The sequence below is a fragment of the Mus caroli genome, unplaced genomic scaffold, assembly GCF_978045245.1.
Source record: "Mus caroli unplaced genomic scaffold, Mus_caroli_1 scaffold_1, whole genome shotgun sequence".
Classification (NCBI taxonomy): Eukaryota; Metazoa; Chordata; class Mammalia; order Rodentia; family Muridae; genus Mus; species Mus caroli.
Window position 1 is genome coordinate 94,572,548 of NW_028227256.1, and position 26,131 is coordinate 94,598,678.

General features: G+C 40.1%; 1 protein-coding gene and 1 non-coding gene across 10 annotated transcripts in view; one reads left to right on the plus strand and one right to left on the minus strand.

Annotated features, from left to right (window-relative positions):
- Positions 1-26,131, minus strand: part of Pam (peptidylglycine alpha-amidating monooxygenase) — a 271,195-nt gene that overhangs the window by 209,924 nt on the left and 35,140 nt on the right. The window contains exon 1 of one of the 9 annotated variants that reach the window (XM_085839848.1): positions 22,215-22,308. The exons of the other annotated variants lie outside the window; for them this stretch is intronic. The gene's annotated coding sequence lies outside the window, so the exon portion shown is untranslated. Of the gene's footprint in view, positions 1-22,214; positions 22,309-26,131 lie in introns of those variants that run through there. 9 annotated transcript variants of the gene reach the window in all.
- Positions 16,301-16,407, plus strand: LOC115032566 (U6 spliceosomal RNA). Its single transcript, XR_003838211.1, has one exon. It is a non-coding gene; the product is annotated as a U6 spliceosomal RNA (small nuclear RNA).

The following is a 26,131-nucleotide window of genomic DNA, read 5'->3' on the forward strand; positions in this document are numbered from 1 at the left end:
GGGTTTAGTCAGCTTACACTTCCATACTGCTGTTCATCACCAAAGGAAGTCAGGACTGGAACTCAAGCAGGTCAGGAAGCAGGAGCTGATCCAGAGGCCATGGAGGGATGTTACTTACTGGCTTGCTTCCCCTGGCTTGCTCAGCTTGCTTTCTTATAGAACCCAGGACTACCAGCTCGGGGATGGCACCACCCACAATGGGCCCCCTCCCCTTGATCACTAATTGAGACAATGCCGTACAGCTGGATCTCATGGAGGAATTTCCTCAAGGAAGGCTCCTTTCTCTGTGATAACTCCAGCTTGTTTCAAATTGACACAAAACCAGCCAGTACAGCTTTCTTGCCTGTAAATAAATGAATGCTTTCAAAAGGCTGTATATATACAGAAGTGCCTTGAATGACAGCCAAACAATGGGTTGCAGAGGGTTGATTTTGCCCATATTGAAGAAGACTTTCCCATGGATAAGTAGGGTTTCTTGGGACAAATGAGGTAAAGGAAAGGACTTACTAGACAGAGGATGTCTTGAGCAAAGGCAGATGCCTAAAAGCTCAGGCTGCTTCTTCATGGAGACTTGTTCCTTGAGAGTGGTGACTGCCTGGGTCAAAGACTAACATGAGGATAGAAAAAAGAATGCCCCAGAAAGGTTACAGGTGGATTTTACAGAGGAGTTTTATGTGAAAATTGGGTTGCAAGAATGTAAAATGATGATAGGAGACTAGAGGCCTAGAGAAGTCAGGAGAGGTGGGCAGAGGCCTGGGGAAGTCAGGAGAGGTGGGCAGAGATGGGAAACATAAGGAGGAACCAGAGAAGAAGGTTCAAGATCTGAGTATGCCAAAATGCAGTAGAATGAGCTGCTCTCAATGATACTATGTATAGAATTAGTATATGTTGTCTCATAATTACTCAATGAATTAATCTAATTTATTATGTTTATTTGGCTAAACTATTTTATTGCATAATCAGAAAAGCTTATATTATCATATAAAATGTTGTTATTTTCTACCTTGAGGACATACATAAGTGGCACATGCATGTGTATGTGTATACATGTAAATGTGCAGATGTGCATGGAGGTGTGGAGGCCAGAGGTCAATGTCAGATGTCTTCCTCAATGACTATTTTTTGGGCACAGTCTTTCACTGAACCTGGACCTTCCCTATGTAACAAGACTAGGTATTGAGCAAGCTCTAGAATTTCCCCTCTCCCCACTTCTCAAGGGCTTGGCTTGCAGGGTGCACCACTGTGTGTGGATTTTTATGTAGGGGCTCAGGGACAAAGCTCAGGTCCTTATGTGCTTCTGCAGCATTCATCCATCCCTTTAACCTCTAATTCATTGTTTCTTGTCTGGAGAATCTACCACCATTAATGTTATGTAACTGTCTTACCTTAATTTTATTTCCCAGTGCCTCTAGTGACATACACTATTTTGTCATAGCAATGATTAAAGACTTGATCTCACTGGACGTCAGTGTTAATACCATGGAGTTCAGAAGTCAATTTGCATTATCATACTCTTATAATCATGGATGATTAACAATTCAATGTATTAAACGAAACACTTAATCTTCTAAAAACCACAAAATTTCAGAAATAAGATCCCAGTCACCATTATAATTCTAAAGTCACTGAAACTTTAGACTGTTCAGAACACTGACTCCCAATTCAGTGCCTCCTCCTCAGCCCTGGAGAGTAAGAATGTGCCCGATTAATTACTGACGGCCCTGTAATGACCAGTCACACCCTTCCCTGCTTTTAAAATTTTTAAATTTTCACCAGACTACAGTCACATCATCCTTCAGCATGTTTTCTCAATTCAACAAATGACTATTGTTTTTTAAAGAAAATGTATTTTCTCCATAATACGTTAGTGATAAGAATAAATTACTAAATGTGGAGAATACAATCCATTCTACTCTGTTACATTACAACATTAAAGCCTCGTTTCTCCAGACAAGTAAATGTATGTGACTCAATAGGTTTATAATTGTAGCCAATAGTCCAATTAAACAACATAACGAGGAGGCAGCTATAATCCACCACAGCAAAGAATAAATGCTTCAGAAAATAATAGATGTTTCTCCACTGGGAGAGAGAAGAGAAACTTCAATTAGGAGAAAGTACATGAGAGAAAGCAGAGTCTCTGACATTTAAAACCTTCAGAATCCCACTAAAGCCAATGAAATCAATTATTCTACACCTTATCATGAGCCATCAGCAAATATCACAGTGGGACATATAATTTGCTTTCTATATATTCTACCTTGCAAACTGTCTAGGCATGAATTCCCAGTTACCTTTAGTTCCCTCTCTTCCTTACCTACACCCAATCTTTCAGTAAACATTTCAATGCTGGACTCAAAGTATACTCAACTTCTGACCCACTGTTCTGCTGTCCCTGACACCTCCCATAAAAACTATCAAGGCTCATTTCCATAGCCCCTAAACTTGAATTCTTGGCCTCTTAGCATCTTTTATCAAAGCTGCAGGCAAGGTGGGTCCTGTGAACGGCAAAGCAGACCACATTGCTCCCAGGCAAATCCTCCCCGGTGTCTCCTACTCTCATAAGGAGTGCTAACTGATGGTAGGCGCTCCATCCTGGTACCCACTCACCTCCTCTCTTGATTAATTTCAGCTCACTTGCTCAGCCCTAGGCATACTGACCTTGATGGTACACACTTATACCAGGGCCTGTGGTCTTACTCTTTCCTAGGGTGCAAATAGTCTTCCGGAAGCCGTGCATGTTCATTCTCTCCAAGACCTTCACTTATTTTTGATATGCATTTATTGGGGGCTAATTCATGTTTTTGTAATGTGTGTGCTTAGAGTTGCTTTGATGAAATTTCTACATGAAGCTGAAGCAAAAGTCAGTATCCTCTTTCCAGTCTCTCCTGGAAACAACTCCTGTAGCATGAGTTTGAATACAGCCAGCCTCAAAAACTGTAGAGTGTACATCTGTTATTTAAAATGTTTGAAGCATGCAGGAAACATTTCAGAAACTCATAGGATGACTCATTTGAGTTTACTCATCCTCATGTATCCCTTAACCTTTGCCCTCCTTCTCCTCCTCATTTCTTCTCTCTCTTCATTCACTCCAATGTCAAATATTGGCATTGTCAACAGCTTGTCCCTTCCCCAACATGTAGCAGTTACCAGTGGTTCCCACCTCCTTCCAATCTCTTTGATTTCTCTTTTATGCATTACTGTCATTAACTAGGTCCTCTATCTCTTCCTATATTGGCCAGATGAAACCAAAATTCAACTTGCTTTTATTTCTGTTTACTTAAAGAGTTTAAACTGTTTTAAAGACAAGGAACATGATCTCCCTTGTCTTATATATCTAGCAAATAGGTTAGTGCAAGGGAAAGGATGCAATCAGAGAGCAAGAGGTCCTGGAGTACACTAGCACAACAGGGAAACTGCAGATAATGATAACTCATTGTACATCCCAAAAAGCTAGACAAAAAGACTCTGGAACTTTTCACACACACACACACACACACACACACACACACACACACAGAGAACTGAGTAAAAAGATGCATTTAACCTGATTTAAATTTTTATGGAACAGACATGGAGACTAACGTCATTGGTCACCCCACTAATATGTGTAATTTTTATTTCATGTGTCACTTTAAAATAATTTTAATTTTAAAATTTAAAGGATCATAAACCTCTCTCCATTTTTCATCAATATAAATGTTGGTTTCTCATGTAGTGCCTAAGGCCCTCTCTAGCAAAGAATCATCTTGAGCATCCAGGTTGACCTCCCAATTACTTTCCATCCAGGAAATGAGACCATATCCCACAATGCCTACAGTTCTCATGTTAATTCCCAGAGAGCTTGTCATCATACATTTGTATTCACTTCCTCATTCTTTCAAGAGATAATTATTTGTCACTGAATACAGGTGAAAGTTGTTCTTAGAGCTGGAGACACAGTGGCAAATAAAAGAAAGTTTCCTGCTATCACAGAGTACAAGGTCACAGGGTCACATGAGACAGAAATAAAAATTAACTCAACTACCAAGAAAACTGTAATTTGTTAGCTAGTAATTCCTGTTAAAACAACAACAACAACAAAAATCAAACAAACAAAAAGAAGAACTGGAAAGCACTTAAGTGAGGCAATCAAAAATAATAAGGTCCTAATTTTAAATTCTTCAGAAAGGTTTGGCAAACATCTGAAGATCTGAGGTGGTAAAGAAGACCATGTGCTCTGTGGGGTAAGAGCCACCCAGGCAGGAGCTAGAATAACTGTTCTGGTTGGCAAATACATTTTTTGCCTGTGTCAGAATGTGTAGAAATAAGATCAAAATGATAAGGAGATCTGCTTTTAAGACTGGCCTTTGAGCACCTGCTTTACAGTGAATAATAAGATAAACAATCTGAGAGTTTGGAGAAGGGAGACACAACCTAGCATATGCTTTGGAAGAATTGTCGTGGTTGTACACTACCACTGGGCTTGAGAAATCTGAACACTAGTTAAGGGTCTGTTGCCAAGATTGAAGCAAGCTCTAATGATGTTTGGAACTGCGTGGGGGCAATGGGGAAGGTTAATAACAGTTGGATTCCAGATATAAGAAAAAGAGAAGATGAATGTCTCCAAAGTAACCTGGAACAATGAAAACAGTGTCATAATAACAGTAGAACATAAACAAGGTATGTTCTTTTAATATTCTGAAAGTCACATTTTATAAAGCAAAATGTCAAATGTGAAAACCAACCTTTAAATATACCGTATTTAACACAATATAACCAATTTACAATTTCACATAAGTCAATCCATGTAAAACTTATTAAAATATTTCAAATTAATTTTGCATTTAACGTGTAAGGTAGATTCCAATGTAAAGGACCTGCTTTTAAGTGCTAAACATGTGAGTAGTAACTGTCAAGCAGGAAACTAGACAGATGAAATATTCCCTTCTGCCTTTAATTGTGGCCTCCCTTCCCCCAGCCTGGAACCTGCTTGCTCAAGGGTGGAGCTACCGGCTCATTCGTCCTGCCACGCCCACTGCTGGAACCTGCCTTTGCTGCCTGGAGGCACACAGGTGTTCGTCCTGCTACTGGACCCTGAGTTACTTGGCGGGATATTGGGTTCCCTCCCCCTTCCTTTATAACTGAGTGTCTGGAAATAGTAAAATTGAGCCTTGATCAGAACTTGTTGTCTTGGCTCCATTGTTTCTTCCGCCCCGTCTAGATTCCTCTCTTTTCAGCGAACTGCCATTCTCAGTTGAACTGTTCGTGTTGTGGACTGCGGGCAGGCCGCAACATTTAATTACATCCAAGTTATGGGAAGTAAGCCAGTGCTGACCAATAAAGAGTTAGTTAATAAAGTGTACTATAAACAAGTAGCTACTAGAAGATACTGTTCAAAAACATATTTAAGAGTATCCATAATGTGTCCATAGTAAATGATGAGTAAAGATGGAAAGAAACTACCATAGAAAATATGATCTTGTAAGAGGGGAGTAGAAATAAGCCATGCGTACTCCTAGAAGCCTGGAAAGGCATACACTAAATGCTCATAAGGATGTTCTCTTGGATGGCTGAGATGGGAAAGATCTCAGCTCTGGCATGGGGTGGCAGTAATAGTGTACAAATCACACTTTGAATGGGTATGAGATACCTCATATGGAAATATGTTATCCATAGTTTATCACTGAGATTTGGATCAGAAATACAAATTTGGACTCTGTCAGTAGGCATCTGGAATTTAAAGTTACAAGACCAGATGAGATCATTAAGAGAAAGACTTTACCGGGGTCCTAAACTCCAGCTTTAGAGTCAGGAGGATGAGAGAGAATCAGTATGGAGCCGGGAAAGTACACATTAGGACAATGTGATGCTTCAGGCAGTGGAGAAGTGTGACTCATTTCCATCGTGGTGGAAAAGTCCAGTCAGAGGGAAGGACACCAAAACCCATAATTACTAGTGTCCAGAAGCATAAATACATGTTTCAGATGACTCACTGAATTATTTCATCAACAACAGTCTTTATCTTTTTGTTAAACACCAAGATTAAGAACCACTAAACTATCCGTTTTCTTGGCATTAGTATAAAAGTGAAGAAAAATTCCAAAGAGAACTGACCAATATCAATTCTGTAGAGAGGAGGTTATAAAAAAATGGTTCAAGAAAGGGGAAGGGAGCTGGAGATATGACTTGGTGGTTAAGATCACTGGCTGTTCTTCTAAAGGACTCGGGTTCAACTCCCAACACTCACGTAGCAGCTCACGACAGTTTGTAACTTCATTCAGTTTCAACAGATACCCAGCCTCCAAAGGCACTAGGAACCCAGAGGGTACACACATACACATGCAGACAAAACACCCATACACACTAAAATAATGATGATGATGAGGAGGAGGAGGAGGAAAAGGAGGAGAAGGAGGAGAAGGAGAAGTAGAAGGAGGAGAAGAAGAAGTAGAAGGAGGAGAAGGAGAAGAAAGGAGAAAGGAGAAGGAGAAGGACAAGGACAAGGACAAGGGGAGGAGGAGGAGAGGGAGGAGGAGGAGGAAGAAGTTGTCTACTTAGGGCTGAAGAAATGTCTCAGAAGAACATTTACTATTCTTCCAGAGGACCAGGGTTCAGCTCCCGGCACCCACATGGTTGCTCATAACCACATGCCACTTCAGTGCCTGGAAGATCTGCAGGTGGCTTCTGTACACACAGAGCACATAAACACACTCAGGCATACACAGGTACACATACAAAAAGAAAAGAAATTCTATTCAAGCAAAGAAAGGAAAACTAGAGACAAGAAGCAGGCAACCTGCTATACTTGGGCAGTTGTGTGTGAAGGAAGCACAGAACTAAGGGAGTTTACAGCAGAGTCATTTCATGTCCCTCATATTCCCATTTTATGTCAACACACGGCCACGTCTTAACTCCCTCCCACTATCGCTTCTCTGACAAGGAATTAAAAACCAGCGACTACAAGTAGAGTGAGTTCTAGCACTCTGGCCAAGTGACCTAACTTACTGGATTAACATGAGATCTCACTCATGATTCAGATCATCAGGAGGATAAAACTACAACCCAAGACAAACACTTCTGAAAAATAACTACGATCCAATAATTACTAGTGTCCAGAAGCATAAATATATATATTTCTGATGACCCAGCTGAATTATTCCATCAACAGTGGCCTTTTTGTTTTCTTTTTTGTTAAACACCAAGTTTAAAAACCATTAAACTATCCATTTTCTTGGTATTAGTATGAAGATGAAAAAATTTTCCAAGGTCCAAAGCTTTAAAGTAGATAGCTAGTCGGTTATCGGTTATGGAAGTAAAATGTATATGCTGTAAACCAATCAGAGAGGAGATTATTAAAATAAAGCATACACTGATCAGACAAATCAAATATTTCAACTTGCAACATTTTACTAAAGCTAAGAAAATTTCAAATTATGGTTTCTGTACAACTAGTCTTGCAATGATGGTTTGGCTTGCTGAAAAAACTTCACACAAGGCTCACATATTAAAAAATAACTGTAGAAAACTATTCAAATTGTTGTATGTTGACTCAAGGGTAAGTATGTCTTCCTCTTACCTCACTTAGAGAACTTTTTTAGTTTCTTCTACACAGAATATAGAGACTTACTTTTGTAAATATCAGCACCTAAAACTGAGAAATATTGGCCAGAGGACATATGATTTATTGGAACAGCTGTAGGAATGTCATGTAATGTAAAGATTTTAAGTTTCCGCAACATGGGCTATAGCTGGTTGAAAGGATATGCTAAGTTAACACAGAAGGTTTACCATACCATCATCCATTTCACTTGAATTGTTTAAGAAGCATTGTGTTCCTGCTTGTGTGACTTCCTAGGACCCATACCCCTTAGGCTGACCAGCTACCTGCCTCCTTTGTCCATCCATTAGCCTAGCTTTTCAATAATATCTCCAATCTTCTCAAAGGGGAGTAGTAAACCCACAAACAGGAATCTTTAGTTGGGAAATTAGGGCCAGTGGTCTCCAGATGAAGCACGATACTGTTTCATGAATGGGAGTTATTTGCTTGAAATATAATTCACAAGAAGCTCAAAGGAAGATGGAAGCCAGATACAGGCAAGAGAAATGGCTGTAACCTAACTGTTTGTGAGGGATGTTTATGCCATACCTGGAGGTGTCTGTGAAAAAGAAAAGTGTTCTGTGAAGCAAAACAAACAGGAGAAAAATCACCCATCAGAGTTTTACAGTTAGGTAGCCAGAATTGAGAGCTGAGCAATAAGAAGGTTAACAGGATAACAATGGGTTGGCCATCAAGTAACTCAGGATTTTAAGAAAAGGGTATTCTTTAGCTGGATTAAAACAAAGTGAATGCTTTACATTCTACTGAAATTACTGTTTATCAAGCATTAGTATGACAGGTAAAACGATAGTTAATAAATGACAAAGAAAAAGTCAGTCACTCTCCATGCGCATGCGCATGCTCTTAGCCCATACTTCTGGAAGCCAAAGATGGTCATGTCCTTTGATTAATTCTGCACTGATTAGTGAATCTCACCTGAGTGAAGGTGAGATTCTATATTAATTAATGTGATTGCATTTTGGTAGAAGAGGACCAAGATGAACTTGCCTAATATGGCAAACATTGCTACCTGACTCCTGTGCTCTAATATTATAATTGATAAAAGTATTGCACTCTCATTTTCCTCTACTGAGTTTCTTGGGCACGTTTTAGCTTAAATTGTACCATATAAGTGCTATGAGGCAATTTGAATTAATGTTTTGCGAAGGTGATCACAGCTCTTTTATTGAGACTACTAAAGGCTGACCAGATAGTGTCCAGTTTCCTCTCTTATATCTTTGGCATAGAGGAAAAGTACCCAACACTCATTCAAGAAACCAGCATGGCTGTGGCTGCCTCCACAAATCAATCTTCCATCCCTGCCACAGCCTCCTCACTTTTTGCTACGTCGTTTATGACAGACAGTCAACAGGCACAGGAACCAATTCTCCGTAAGCTTTTCCACTTGACTTGTCCACAAAGCATCTGTCGAAGCAAGCCCCAGTGGAAGAATGGCAAGCATTATTTCTGTGCTTTCAAACCCTTTAAAGTATGACACTTGGGATCTTTTCCTCCCTATTTGCCCCAGGCTATGAGATTCAGCTGAGAGAAAGAGGGCCCTTTAATTCCATCAATCCCCTATTCAAAAGACTGTTTTAGAAACAGTTAATTTCAAGCAAATGTAGCAGTTGTAGGATCCCATTTCCATAACACAGTGTGGCAGAAATAAGGCCATTACAGAAGAGAAGGTTCTCCACAAAGGATCTCAATAATTGTTTTTCTTTCTGCACTGTTCACTCCATTTTTAGCGAGCAACACAATATTAAAGCATCAATAATTAAGAAAATTAACCGAAGGTAGGACCGGTAGAAAAATGGGTGGTGTTGTGACAGTTCTCCAATCTGCAAAGAAGCTGGACTAACCAAGACTCAGGAGAACACCCCCCCACCTCCACCCCACCCCCACCCCTGTCAACTGCTGCCTTGCTGCTTGACTTGGCTCCCACTAGTGGGGAAAAAAATCTCCCTAGAAATAAGACTATGAACTAGTTTTCAAAACAGTGAGCTATCCTCACAATCTTTGAAGTTTTTGTTTTGAAGTCTCCTTCCATCTTCTCTACCACCCACTGACCAAGAAGATTCCAAACTCTTAAAACTCAAATTCTCATTAGTTCCTTTATCTCTGATTTTTTCCAACAGATAAAACTTTTAAGATAATTTTTTTCAAACAAAGTAAAAAGGATTAAGAAAGTGATGGAGCCCATTCATTGGCTGCTTTAAGATGAAACAGTCTCTTCTATCACAAAGAAAGCAGCTTTGCTGTGAGGTTCATTCTTCCTTCCTTCTTTCCTTTCTCCCTCCTTTCTTTCTTTCCTTTCTTTCCTTTCTTTTTTCTTTGTCTGTCTGTCTGTCTGTCTGTCTGTCTTCTCTCTCTCTCTCTCTCTCTCTCTCTCTCTCTCTCTCTCTCTCTCTCTCTCAAGTGAAATAGAGTACATCCTCTCCTCATCCTCATTTACTAGAACCAGAGAATCAGCACTCAGTATTATACTGGATATTCTTACTTTTAACAACTCACATATAAAGGTGTTTGGGCTTTGTTCATGGAGGGAACTTGAAACGGTTTATATGGTTAATGAAAAGAAGTGCATAGTAAAGTGAGAAAACAGATGTGTAAATAAGACAACAGAAGAAAAGACCCAGTTTTAAAATCCCCACAGCTACTTTCATAGTAGTTATCTGTTTCTTTGAATTATATAAGTTATTGATTATATTTTTCAAAGATGTGTTTATTTATGTATGTGAGTACACTGTTGCTGTCTTCAGATACATGAGAAGAGGGCATCAGATCTCATTACAGATGTTTGTGAGACACCATGTGGTTGCTGGGAATTGAACTCAGGACCTCTGGAAGAGCAGGCAGTGCTCTTAACCATTGAGCCATCTCTCCAGCTCTTATTGATTATTTTTAATATTATTTTGATTGACAAATACCCTAGCAACAGAAACTCAGATTTTCATTTTCTATGGACTCCTAAGGCTATACACTACCATGGACACTAAATGAAATAGAATGGAAATAACTTACTTCCTACAGCACAGGTATTTGCCAATGCCCTGCACTTTAAGCAGGGTGCTATGGACTGTTTGTTTTTTTCTCTAGTAAGTCCTTCCAATTTTACTTTAAGAACATAAGCAGAAATCAGTTTTCCTTCTGTCTGCTTTTCTCTAGAGAACTACAGCAAAAGTAACTGAGGACCTCTGCCCAAAAGAAACACTACCATAGTTTCTTTCTCACATCTGCTATTGTCAGTTTCTTAGCAATGTAGTTAAAAAAAAAAACTATGACATATAAGTTATTTTCTGGTTAATATGTATGGAACCCTATATTAAGATTCAGGTCTGATTTATAATAACTGTTTTATACATATCTCTCTCTCCTCGTGTGTGTGTGTGTGTGTGTGTGTGTGTGTGTTTTGCAGCTGTGCCTGGAGATATTGATCATTAGAACATAGTGTGGCTTTCCTAGGAAGCCAGAGGGCAAACCTTCCAGTACCATCAGCTTGAGCTTATAATTCATATGGCTTCCTGACAGATCAATGAATGGCAGCGTTATTCAAATCTTAGGATTATTAGTTTTCATATTTGGGTCTCCAGTGGCCCAGCCATTACCCTTCAGATTCTAAAAATACACCCAGGCTCATCCACATATGACTTAACTAATAGAATTTTGTAGTCTCTAATCATCCTTGTTTAATTAACTCGATCTGATGTTAGCCTCTCAATAAAAAGATGAAAGTGAGAAGAGTGTCACTTTATAGACCTCACCTCTGTGACAGAGGGTTTTGAACACTGGAGTTGGTGAAACATTTCTTTCTAATTCAGTTTCCCCTGACTATTTATCTTGAGGAATTTTATTATCTTTCAGGAGGCCAGCATTCAGTGAATTAGGTCAGAATTTCGTGTTCTCTATTGGCACAGTTTTATGTAAAAAATATCAGATTTGTGAGCTTAATGTTATGCTTCTGAAGTAGGCCGAATAATGGCCCACAAAGATGCTGATGCCCTAAACTTTGGAGTCTCTGAATATGCTATGTTGGCTATGTAATGACCATGCAAGTGGCTAAGGTTAAAGGTGTCAACATGGTTAGGCTGTCCTGGGTTATACAAGTGGACCCAAGTTAGGGAACATCACACATCTTTCAAAACAGAAAGCTTTTTTTTTTTCTTGGCTATGGAAAACCAGAACGATAGCAGTGCAAAGATCTGTCCTCTCTTGCTTGCTTTGACAATGGGGAAGGGAGGCTATGACCCTGCAAAGTCTTGGAAGCTGTAAGGGCATGGAACTTGATTCTTCCTCAGAGCCTCCTGGAAAAAAATTTTCTCAATCGTGTTGACTTGTAACCAACAGAACTCTAAGGTGAGACATGAGTGCCCTGTAAGCTGTAACTTCTGTAGTAACTGGGTAGAGCAAATGACAGGAAGCTAGATGAGCATCTCAGCCATGCTACAATGATCACTTCTTTTAGGGGGAGGGCTAAACGCTGACCAGAGGAATATGGTCCTGTTCTAACCTGGGAATCATGTGTTCCTGAGAACAGATGGTGGCATATAACACCTAGAACCTAGGTTAGATGTTCGGGACATGATATCTTAGAAGGTGCTTCTCTGACTCCTCCCAATTTGATCTTTCAGTCTTCTCTAGATGTTTATTTACACATCTGTTTTCTCCATACAATGTCCTGGAATTTTTTTTCTTGGATTTTCTTCCAGCTATCTGTCTTGTGAGAGCCAACATAATCATCTTTCTGCCATATCTCATTTACCTCAAGCTGTCAAGTCTTCAGACTTGGCATCTCCACGCTTCAGCAAGAACAAATGTAACTGTTAAACTTAAAGCTTTCATTATGACATGAAAATAGAAGAGACCCTCTCCTAAGGCAATTTTAAAGATCACTCTTCCTGAATAGCCTGGGACTGCTTCTAACTCAAACAGGAAGAAGGCTGGACTCCTGAAGTGTACTTTCCCCAGAGTATTGCTAGCACGGTCAAGTTGGAAAATGACTATTTTCAACTTTTAAAGTTGAAACTGAATATATATTTTAAACTGTGAATTCAGTTAGCCAATGAATTAGGTTGTATTGATGCAAACATGACCACAAAAAAAAAATAAGATAAAATTTAGCATGAAGCGTATTAGTTTTATTTCTAACAAAAGCATTATGAGTGTATTTCAATAAGAGATTTTACAAGTAGGTATCAGTTTAGGCTGAGTCAATTTCTTCAACATTTACTCTACTGTAATGTTGATGAATTTGATTCTACTTATGAGAATCAGTTTCTAATAGCAATTAATGAATAACGTACTAAACACAAGGGCAAGTATAATTTAAGACTGTTTTAATATAGTTTCAAGACTGGGAAAAAATTCAAAGAATCAACACTTATGATACATATGACACATCCTTCAGTTCCAAGGAGCTAAATGTAACTTTTAGTATGGCTTTATACTCTTACAACCATTATTTCTTACTTACTCTTTATAGAAACCTACATCTAGCGTTAATGTTCCATTAACATAATTTCCCAGAAATAAATTATATAGACCATATTCCACGGTATTCTAAAAATACAAGACTCTAGAAATAGACAGTCTAAACCACTTCTTGTCCCTCTCAACTAAGCCATGCGCCTGACTTCTATACAGAACAAAGGTTCAGCTTCCTGAAAAGATGGGTACAGTCTCTGTACGAGCCATTCTCAAGCCCCTGTCCTCTTGCGAAGATATTTACTAACAGTTAGAAATCACCTTTTTTCTACTCTCCTTAAAACTCACTACCGGAGTCCTTAAGATGTACTGAAATTGTTTACTGGGGATCCAGGGAAGGAACCACAGGCAGAATGCTTGGTGTGGTGACAGAGAAGAGAGTTCTATGGATTTCTTGATGAGACAGTTTGGGGGAGAAAAGCTGAAACAGAAAACTAACTCCCAGAAGGGAATCTTCACTCCTAGCTCTCCCCCTAAAACCATAAGAGACTGCACAGTCCTCTTTTTCAGAGATGTGAAGACAAATGCTCACCCTCAGGAAGGGATGCATACTTAAGTATTTCATCAAGCACCAAGTTCACTCCTCTTCAATATTAGAAACATACAGAAGTAGGATTTAAGAATGCAATTATGACTGTCAGTAGACATTGAACTTCACAACACAAATAATCTGTTCTTCCAACAATACCTTCCCATATTCTGTTATTATCACTTAAGATGGATAAAATATCAGTAAAAAAATGTATAATTCACATACTTTCTAAGAGCCTTAGCTGCCCTGTGACACCTGTAAAAAATATGTTAAGTTTTTTTATGGAATGCAAACAGTTTAAAAGGAAAGCTCTAGTGTGCATGCTGGTTTCGCTTATCAGGGGGGTAACAGGTATTACATTGTATATTCACAGTGATTTTTATAAGCCCACCCCACATGTGAACACACATATGCACACATACACATAATATATAGGAACATTTTAGCCAATCCCCGACAACAGATTTATAGCTTGTTCCTATATATTATGTTTCAGTTAGAAGTATATTTTAGAACACAAGAAACCTAAAGCAAAATAATAGAGACATTTGGTAATTCTTATAATAGTATATTAAACAAAGCACTTACCCTCCATTGCTAATCACACTGGCAGGAGAGCAACAGGAGAGGGGCTTTATTGTGGGATGAATCATCCCCATGTAGATGCTCTGAGCAACCCGTGTATGCATACTGACATCATCAGGAGAGACTTGGAGGCAGAGGCTACTATGGTAACGGAGCAATGTGCTGGGAGACAGCCGCCTTTAATTGCTTTAACAACTTCCTGGGGCTCAAGCGACCAGGCTTGGATTTGCTAAGTAGGAAAGGAAGGTTGTCACAGAGGCAGCAACTGTGATGCAGAGCAGAAGAATTCAGTGAATTCTGGAATTACAAATTTCAGCATGACTTCTTAATGGCAAATGTCATTACACCGTTCCATTGGCAACATCCTTTTCGCACACAGAGCTCTGAGGAAGGCATAGGTCAATACACAATGCTCCGAGGTAACCGGAGTCTAGCTTCATATATAATTCTCTCACTTAACAAGCATTAATATTATTGCATTACAAATATCCTTTTCCTTGAGAGTGAATGCTTGATTCACTTTGAAAAGAAAGCCCACATCTGTGCCTTAGGACGTCTGCATGCTGATAACAATGACAACTGATTCTTTCTATTTATTTCTCTGGAAGGTGGCAGCTGTGGGTCCATTAATCTCTGAGCTCCACTAAATCCTTGCCAACAGGTCACTTATGCAGAAAACACCTCCAGGGAAATGGCTAGTTATTACACCCTGATAAAATCAGTCAGGAAACCACGACTTGATGCTACAGTTTTCTTGGTGAAGTCGTCTGTGTCAAAGGCAGAATAACTTCTATTGTAATGATGCCCTTCCCTGGAAAACCACACAGAACAGAAAGCTTTCCTTTGAACTCTTTGTTCTTCCTTGCCTCTGCCACCCATGCTAAAGAGAACACAAGCCCTTTTAACAACACCAGGTTTAGAGTAATTGCTGAAAATAACCATGTGCCCGCATCAAACTGAGGCTATAATGATATCCTCTGCTTATCTGATCGGTTGCAACACTTTAATAAGTATATAATTTATCATCTGTGGTATGAAAACTATTGTTTTCTCTCCCGTGCATATTTGATTGACATGTTTTTCAACAATACTGAGATCTAATTTTTATTGTAACTCCTGCAATTGTAAGGATACGCAAGTAAGTGGGCAGGTCTTCCTTAAGACAGTCACAGCACAATATAAACTGAAGGTTGTCACTCTGTACTATATACTTAGATCTCAGCTCTTTCAAAGGCACTATTATTATCTCTATTTCAATTTAGATGATGCCACGCCTGCCTCTTAATGTTTCCTTTGTAAGTAAACAGCTTACAAATGTCTAACCAGACCGGTGGCTTCAAAAACAGTAAATGGAATAGAACAGTGCCAATTTCCAATCTGAAAAAAATATAGAGGTATTTTTTTGAACCTAATTGACAAGTTGGGGGGGGGGGGTTCTCACTCCTGTAGAGCTTGGGAAAAAATGAGAGCAGAATTGTAACATGTAGTCTCAGGAAAACATAGCATGCCATTAAGTCAGTTAACGAGAGAGGGCTTTCCAATCAAGCTTCCGTTCTTTCATCTGAGCTTTCTGAGATCCTGTTTGAAAAGCAAAACAGACCAAGTTCAGCAAAATGGTAGGTAAGCAAGAGTATTACTGAGAGCCAAGGAGATGGCTGGTCAAGTCTGTTGTTTGATACTGAGCTCTGACAACCTGAGCGTCCCAGACCTGTATGGTGGAAGGAAAGAGCCAACTCCTGAAAACTGTTATCTTGCTTCCTTGCTTCCACATGCATGCTATAGCACGCACACATGCTCATGTGCACGTACACACCATATACACTAAGTGTAAAAAACATATTGCTCTACACATATGGCATGATTTAAAAAACAACAACAACATCTGTTGGATTGAGGATATAGCTGATAGGTAGAATGCTTGCATAATATTCATGAGAGCCTCTGAATTCAATCCCTCATGCTCATAACTGTGTGTGCCAGCTCATCTTTGTAATCCCAGAAATCAGGAGGTAAATCAGGAGGCTCCGTAGTTCAAGGTCATTGAAGCTAGCCTGACCTTTATAAAATCACATCTCAAACTGTTTCTGTTTATATGAATATACACTGAAAAGTATCTAGAAGTGCTCAGTTTGGCAGCACATATACTAAAATTGGAACAATACAGAGAAGATTAGCATGGCCCCAGCGCAAGGATGACATGCAAATTCGTTAAGTATTCCATATTTTTTAGCCCCATGGAGGGAGCAGCAGTGTCAAAGGCCAGACTCCCCGCCCCGCCCCCAAGAGCTCCTGGGGACTGGACCACCAACTGAAGAGTACACATGGAGCAACCCATGGCACTGGCCACATATGTGGCCGAGGATGGCCTTGTTGGACATCAGTGGGAGGAGAAGTCCTTGGGTCTGATGATGTTCGATGCCCCAGTGTAGGGGAATGCCAGGGCAGGAGGACAGGAGATGGTGGGTGGGGGAGCACCCTCATGGAGGCGTGGGGAGGGGGAATGGGATACAGGGGTTCCCAAAGGGGAGGCCTGAAAAGGGGAAAACATTTGAAATGTAAATAAAGATAAATATCCAATTTTTTTAAAAAAAGTATCTAGAAGGTGTACCACACACAAATGTTAGGAGTGACACTTTGGGCAATTTAAATTACAGATTATGTTTGTCCTTCAATCTTTATATGATTAACTACTTTAAAGAAGATTTAGCCATGAATTCAACAAGCAGAAATCCACCTAAGTGTGCTCTGTGGTAGTAGCCACCCTGGCTACCTGAATCCACAGAGGGCTCATTACAGCTTTGGTGGGCCAGGTCCTACACTAACCACAGGCGTTCAAGGATGCTTCAAACAACTCTTTTTTTTTTTTTTTTTTTTTTAATATCCTGCCTGGCTGAATGGAGCTAGGAAGTAAAAGTGAATTAAAGTTATCAAGGAAACAGACACATCAAAGGAAGCAGGTACACTGACCTTTCCCAAGATGTGAGTCAAAAAGGCAAAACAATCCATCAATAAAACTAGTTTGTTAGACTTATTTTTAAAGAACAATCACAGGAAGAGTACAACCACACATCAGGCAAAAACCATGAGATCTCTAACACTATAAAGCGCTAAAGGAAACACAGAAGATTGCCAGGAGAAATAAATCCTGCCAATGGCCCTAGGTGGCCAGATTATGTGGTCTGCCAAAGATGTTTCTTTGGAGACAAGGACCTAATTTCTCTAGCTCCTACCCACAATTCATCCTGAGATAGCTTTTATTCTCCTGTAATTTAATTTTTAAAAACAGCTACATGTAGTATATCCTACTCAATATGCTTGTTCCTTTTTCCTCCACCATTAATTTTCTTCTCCCAACAGTGCAATGTCACTGGCTTCTTACAGATCATAAATTCTTCAGTTGATAACTTTATATAAAAACACTACCACCTGTCTGTCTTTGTGTTTATTCTTAAGAACTGCAACTGGTGAAGTACACGCCCACATTAGACCACCCACAGGAGCACAAGGTCCAGAGGTTAGAAGCACAGCTGGGAGAAAAGATAAATGTACCCAGTAACAGACTAGACTCTCCCGTGGTCTGACAAGTTCCAGCTGGACCCCCCCTTGCATCTGCCCTAACTTCAGAAAAACAATATGCTTATCCTTTGAGTATCAGAAAGCTTCACTGGTATCCAGGCTGAAACAAATCAAAACTTAAAGGAGAAATGACCCTTTTACAATATGAGTGTATTTGTCAAACCTAAGTCTAGCCTCCAGGAAATACCCTAACCTTTAAACTGAAGTTAGGAAACCCACACAGCCCTCAGCCTGACTTGTATATTTATCTGATGTGAGCTCAAGCTGGTTTATAAAAGAAGCAAAGGGAGGGTAGAGTCCAGAGGGATGTTCAAGCCAATTTCTTTTTTGTTTGTTTGTTTTGGTTTTTGTTTTTCAAGACAGGGTTTCTCTGTGTAGCCCTGGCTGTCCTGGAACTCACTCTGTAGACCAGGCTGGCCTGGAACTCAGAAATCCACCTGCCTCTGCCTCCCAAGTGCTGGGATTAAAGGCGTGCACCACCACTGCCCAGCTTCAAGCCAGTTTCTAAGGTCAGAGCAGTCAGCTCCAGCGGCCATTGGGCTCTCTCCTGCATACATATCTCTGAGGATAGGACAAAGCACCCTTAATCCACTGATACCGCACTGCCTCCTAACCCAGAGGAGCAGTACTCTTGGATGCTCTGCTCTTGGTTGGATGCTTACCTAACTCCAAGTCAGCACAGTACATACTGGAAGTGCATGGGGCTTTACAATCAACACTTGGGACTTGGGATTTTAGTTAAAACAAATCCACACTAATGAAAAAGTACTAGAACTGGTAGAAAGGTCTATGACCTGCCATCATATTGAAAGCCAGGTACCAGTCAAATTTAGTGACCTGTACCCTGGCGTCTTTCTATCTGACATCGTATAACTCTCTCGTCTCATTACTGACTTCTGTCTTCAGTGTAACCTTCTTCTGGTCCATCTGTGATCATTACTTTGTCCTTGATAAGTCTTTAACTATCTTGTCCAGTTTACCACTGGTCAAGATTCTAAAAGGCTCCCTCTGTAGGACACTGCATCAACACATCCAGTCTTACCTCTGAGCACCTCAGACAGTAGCCCACTAGACAATCCAACACACTAATAATCCTGTGCTTCCTCTGTTCTAGAAATGGTCACTGCTTCCTTTTCAGGAAAGTCCGTATGTATCTACCTTCCCACCCGACCTTGTCTCCACATTACTTTCATCTCTTCCTATCAATGAAACCTTCCCCACCCACCAAGACCTATCTCTATCCCCAGCAAGAAATCTGGATCTCAGCATTGCTAAAGCTCTTTATCTCTCTAACCACCCTTATCCTTTTGTGGGCCTAGGACTGTTGCTCACTGGTAGAGTCTGTACTTAACAAGTGCGCTGTTCCTCCCCTGCAAGTAACAGAAAAAAAAAAAAAGATGAACAGTTGCTGCAATTTTCCTATTTCCTCTAAGCTTCTGAAACATAGAGTCTACACATGCTTCCTAGCCACTGCCTAGAACGTTCACTCAGTCAACAGTGAATGAACACAAATTTCATAATCCTACTTTCAACTTTGCAAGGTACTTATGATTAATGCTTTTACTTAAGCTTTTTAAAAAAGAACCCCGTGTGCCTCGATAAGGTCTCAATATGAATTTTGCTTTCAAAAGTTGAAAACAAAACAAAATGAAACAAAAACAAATGCTCAACTAGATTCCATCATTTCTACCATTCCACTTCTAATTCCCCTGATTTCCCATCGCGTTTCTCATTTGGACTTCTACCTTCTTCTTCTATCTTTGGATAGCTACCTTTTCTGCAAGGAGACCCGATAGATTCACCCATGTAAGAAATCTTTTTTTTGTGTGTGTATGTGTGTGGTTTGGTTGGGTTTGGGTTTATTAATTGCTTTTTTGTTTTAATTTTCTATTAGTTTCTATTATTAAATTTTTATTCACTTTACATCCTGCTCACTGCTCCCTTCTAGTTACCCCCACCCTCAATCCTTCCCCTTTCCCCCTTCCCCTTCTCCTCTAAGGAGGTGGGCCCCCTAAGAGTATGTGTAGCAGTGTTTTGCCTGCATGGATGGCTGTGCACCATATGTATGCAGTGTCTGTGGAGTGTAGAAGGTGGCACAGGCACCTCCGGAGGCCACTTCTCAGTCCAAAAGAAATGAAGCTACTCCCTTTTATCCTCAAAGAATTTAAATTTTGCTTTCATTTAAAGGTCAAGGATTATCTCTTTACTGTACTTTTTAACGCATTCAAGAATCCAGCATTTTACACCCATATCCTAAACTGAACACAGATAGCAAAGCCCTTAGTGTCTTGAATCTAAAAGCCAAGGAATTATACACTGTGGCTTACTTTAATGCCTAAAACTTATTTCGGCATTCCGTGATTCTAATTTTGATTACGATTCTCAGAAGTGAGGGATTAAGCTCTAATATTTTTTTTTCTAAAGAATCTAGTTGAAGCTAGCTTCCTATGTGAGCCCTTCGATTAGTCTGATTTAAAATACCTCTTCCCTAGGATACAAATAAAGAACACTGAGGGAAATGGGGAGCATGCATAGGAATTGAAGCAGGTATTAAGGGGTTAAGGATGATGCCTGCAGCCTAAGAGGTCCAGCAGAGCAGAAAGGGTCTGACAGCCAGATTGGGCTCAGTGCTTCTGAATAGCATCCCTTCTGTGTGTGGACCCTGCAACGGGCAGGCGTTCAGGAAGACTGTATCTCTGGATTTAAATTAATCAACCAGTCAGTGGTACAATGCTGGATTCTCTTCCCTTTAACTTATTAAAGCAGATTTACTGGCAGTTCCCAAATCATGTCAGTGACTTCTTAAAGGTCAAGCCAAGCAGTATACATCAAATATTGCTCTTAGAAAAGAATATCCCAACCTCTGCATCTCCCCCACCCCCTTCACATGCTGTGTGGAATTCCAGCAGTGAATCAGCCCATTTTAATGAACTACCTTCATTTTCTTTGTCATTTTTCCTCTGAAAGCTAAAGCACAATTTATACAGTTTAATGATATTAATTATGAGGAAGCTTGTTTAAGTCCTGTATCAGGTTAAAACATCAATAGGTCAGTTATAATGTCACACTGGGGAGAGGAAGACGAAAGTAAGGACTCCAGTCAACAGGGGCCATGTCCAGAACAAGTGAGTTAAAACCAAAGCAGAAACAGTGTATTGGGAAAAACACTGGTTTTCCCAATGAGGAGAGGAACGAGATAGCTACCGTCACTGTCAGGCACGGAATGCCCAAGAAACAGAAGCACTTATTAAAAAAATACCTCAAGTCAGGTAGAAAATTTCATCTGTATGAAAAACTACAGATTCTAGCGCATGGGGGAGGTTCTTCGAAATTTAGTGTCCTGTTGCTGTTGTGCTGCAGTCAGAGAGCAAATGCAGTCTTGTAAAATATTAATTATGCACGGACTGGGCACAGAAGGTAAAAGAAGAGGGTAAAGAAGCTCAGCTAAGGATAACAGACTATGAAGTGTTCAGGACCAATGCTTGTCTGAGATGCTGTGGAAACAATAATTTACCCCTTCAGACGCTCAGAAGACGATCCAAGAACTTACCACGTCACCCTCCTCCTCTGTCCTAATAAGATTCCCGACTTCCAGTTGTGAAAAGGGAGGCGATGTTCAAAGGACTTTTAGAACCGACCACGGAGTCTACTGCATCCAATATCTGTGCAGTTAGACCAGTTACATAGCTTCCCCAACCTCGGATTTGTCACCTTTAAAATTCAGGAAAGACAGCCGGGCGTGGTGGCGCACGCCTTTAATCCCAGCACTCGGGAGGCAGAGGCAGGCGGATTTCTGAGTTCGAGGCCAGCCTGGTCTACAAAGTGAGTGCCAGGACAGCCAGGGCTACACAGAGAAACCCTGTCTCGAAAAAAAAAAAAAAAAATTCAGGAAAGACTACCACTAAGGAACTGGAGATATATTGTTGAAAAGAGTTCGTTTTTTCCTATGTGGGAAATGAAAAGAAGAGCAACTCATGGCCATTTTTATATACGTAGAAGGCGACACAGAAGAGCCATACCACGTGATGGGGAGACATGCCCTGACTGGCCAGCGGGATGTGTGGTGTCCAAAAAAGCTGCAGTACAATAAAGAGGGACAAGGAGCATGGACCAGGGCCGACTCCTCAAGGCAAGAGTAATCGTTCGAAGAAATGGGCCTCGACTGTTTGGAGATGATAAGCCCAGGATAGCTACAACGGCAAAAGGCAAAGAAGAACAGAGAGGCCCACATCAGAAAGCCCTGTGAAGGAACACGTGAATAAGGAACGCATGAGTGAAGCGGCAGGGAGAGCATACACCTAGAAACTCAAAATCGGGAGCCAAATTGTAGCTGCATGAAGCACGCTGTCCAGTCACTGCCCACAAGGTGTCTACCCCCACCTCTTCACGTAACTGAATTTGAGTCTGTATTGGGAAGTCATTAGCAAATGCAGAAAAAGGTGAGGAGAGTCAGATTACCTCAGGCAGATGATACAGCTCACGTCAACCAACACCTAGGAAGCAGCAGAGCCTTCTTGCCATCCATTCTGCGTCCAGAAGGATTGTGATGCCAGTAGGAGCTCACTGTGCATACAAGTCAGATAAAGAATAAGGTTGCCAAGGCACTGGGACTTGTTTTTGTTTTGATACTTACTTCTCGGAATATAAGGATATGTTACATATCTTAAATCTACAGTGTAGGGACAATCTCTTGTTAAAAGTGACCAACCTACAAAATTAGGGTGTAACAAGTCTGAAGACCATGACCCCCAACCCTCTGGCATACATGTAAAAAATTTCAAAAGTAGCCTTTTTATTTTTATTTCCTCAAATACATCTTAAAAATTCCAGCTAGCATAGTACACTGACTTGGACATGGGGTATCTTATACAACGAGCACTCAGCTAGCGTATTCTTTTTCCTTTATTCACAGGCTGTATTATGAAGTGGGCACAGGAGCACCATTCATTTCTATAGTGAGATCAGTTATAAACACACCGTTAGTGAAAATAGCAACTCCTACCTGATTTAGTGATTAAGTAACTTTTAAAAACTAAGATGGCTTAATGTTCCTGTCAGAAGTCCAAGGTCTTTCAGCAGCAGTGAGTCAGCTACCCTCCAGCCTAACTGCTCCTTATCGCTGCTTTAAAATGTGCACACACAGCAGGCACACATTCTAAAATTAAGTGATTGCTTTTGGATACCTTTACCCACACAACAACAAATTCGTATAGTTAAATGGGAAGACAGGAATCTTCAACAATCTAGTTCTAAAGGACAGGGGCTTCAACTTTTAGGGATGCAGACCAGTGAGAAGCAACACAAAGCAGGTAATAAGACTAAAATAGTGGTTTTCAACTTTCCTCATGTTGTGGTGACTTCCAATCATTAAGTTGTTTTGCTGCTACTATGTAACTGTAATTTTGCTAGTGTTAGGAATTGTAATGGAAACATCTGATATACAAGATATCTGATATTGCAACCCCAAAGGGGTTCATGAGCCATAGGTTGAGACCCCCTGAACTAAAACAACAAATAACAAAAGGAATGCAATAGGCAGAAAACTCTCCCCAAAGCACTCACTCACTTGCTCACCTGCCAGGCAGGCTTTCCTCCCAGTGTTCTGAGAGAGGTTTATAACCAAAAAGGGGGAAAAAAAAAAAAAGATGGCCTCTGTTATAGTGATTTGATTTCAGCAAACTAACCAGAAATGGAGTTTGTATTAGAAAGAGCCACAGGCAGGAACAATAATATACTATACCTATCAGAGGAGTTGGGTTTATTCATGAGCCCCCGCTGAGTTAAGAAGAGAAAAAGGCAGGAGAAAGCTCACTTCAAAGCACTGCTTAAGGATGATTAACACTAGCCACAAACAGCAATCACAGGCTTCTTTGATGTCGAGAATTTTTAGTGCCTAAGTTTTAAGAAAGGACATCTACTAAGTTTAAACACTAAAAAAAATAAATAAATAAAAATAAAAATTCCAATAATACATGTCCTCAGCATGCTGAAAAGCAGTTAATTACCTAAGGGAATTAAGGAAAATTAGAACTCCAACTCAGAAGTTACGCCTTAAATACAAAACCCGCAAATATTCCGCCCTTGTCAAAGTTCTGTGGCAAAATGCCAGCTCTAATATGTACTGTGTACAAATAACTATGAGGCTCCTCAATGTCTCTCTTCGTATCACAACACGAAAAATACTGTGAACACTTACCAAGCAACATATACAAGCTCATTTCAAGAAGTCACCTGATGTGGTTTGGTTGCAAAGAGTATGGCGGCAAGAAAAGATGCAGGACTCCATTTGAGGCTAACACTAACAGTCACATGAATGTATTAGCCCTGGACAGCTGAGAGACCTCTGTCAATTATTCACCATGGTGAATCTTCACCCAGAAATTGAGAATTAGGCTTCAGTACTGATGCTCTTAAAGTCACTATGAAGGGTGTACAAAAATTCCAACAGTAAAGGGAGGTTAAAATGTTTGATTTTTATGGCAATCATCAGTACTTGCCAGGTGAGGTTAGCAGCCAATTCCATACAATTCAGATGACTTTTAGTACACAAATCCTAGACCTGATATTATTTACTAAAATATTTGTACCTAAGAACGTTAAAATAGTCTTAAAACCCCAGTGTTGGAGAGATACAAGTTTCTCTTCTCTGTCTAATAAATCCATGCATTTCTAATACCTACTTGGGAAAAAGTTGTATTTCATTTACGAGATAAAAATGCAGCTTTCAAAAAAATTTAGTTTAACCTTCTGGTCTGCATGCTTCTATAGTAGGTCCAAATTATACTGAGCTGCTGAACAAAAGACAGACTAGGAAACAAAATGTCCTTTTCAATTGTTTTACATACAATAGTCTCACAGCAACTTGGACAAAGTTAATTATCACTGCTGAAAATGTGACCACTCAAAACCTTCACAATGCTAACAGTAATTTTAAAACAATAGTCGGAAACCATCATCTAACTCCAGACACTCTCACAGAACTAAGTAAGTGCAGTGTCTGCTATGAAGGACAGGAGATACAAAGTAAACAAATGGCGGGCTACCATTATTAACTTGCTAGTTACAGAGGCAGAGAGGTGCCTGAAAGAGTCTGATACTATTCACCACCAAATCCAGGACCTAGGTCCTAGTACGCATGCAGGACAGCCCCTGAGGACTGACTTCATGAAGGGTCAATACAGTTCAAACTTCAGTTCAGAGGGTTCAGGCTCTGTTGGGCTCCTTGTCACTGAACTGACTCAATCGAAGGTGACTTAAAAACTTCCATTGGATTCCTGGTAGCCAGCTCAAGGTCGCTCTCAAATACCTTAATCCAAAATCTATCACCAGACCATGGAATGTTTTGTTGATGTCCATGTGTCAACAAAGGTGTGTTTGGTCATTTAACAAAAGGCATTTCTCCTGTGTGATATTATTGGCCTCTGAACCTATAAATATAAATTAAACAAAATAAATCAGGATTAATAAAAAGTTGCTTGCCAAAGTGGAAGATTTCAAAAAATAAATAAATAAATCATTAGACCCTCTGATAACAGGGCTGGGAAAGAGTTCCTTTTCCATACCCAAAGCAGAGGAAATAGAGTTCTCTGTTTCCACTAGAGACATTTGATATTTGTTTGTGGACAAAGGCCCAATTATGCATATTTTTCCGACGTTCAGTCAAGAATGAAGGTCAATCTGACACCAACACTATAGCCTGGCATGAATACAGATGTTCCAGGCCCTTCCATTTAGGGTTCTCTCTACAAGGAGCAAAGATTTCTTCCTTTGTCAGAAGAGCAACTATTAAGAAAAATCATTTCGCTAATACACAAAGGAAATAGCTAGGAAGCCTGATACAAAACTGATAGGAACAATGCCGAGAGATATCAGTGCACACACATTAGCTCAGCAGGAGTTGCTCTGACAAACACCTTTAAAGTCTTCATTGTATAGGAGAAATGAGCATCTCAACACTGGAGTTAGACAAAGCTCCAAATGACGGCTCTCCTCACTATTTCTACAAAATTCCCAAAAGTGATTTGAGTTTTATCTAAAGAAGGAGAAAAAAATCAGCAGCCAAAGCAAGAAACTGAGAATGCACAGGAGCTGGGTAAGGCATCTCACATTTTCAACACTCTTCCTGTTTGCCCCTGTCTAGAGTAATTGCTTACGCTTAGGAAAAGCCACAGTGCCAAAAGTGGACACCACACCAGAAACAGTAATTCCCAACTTTGTGAATCACTCCATCAGAAGCTGAAATACAGCTCTGAAGTAAGAAAATCGCCATGAGGATTTCCATGGTTCATGTTACATGGTAAATAGATAGAGGTGATTTTGTGATTTCTTTTTCTTTTTCTTTTTTCTTTTTCTTCCTCCCTTTCTTTCTTTCTTTC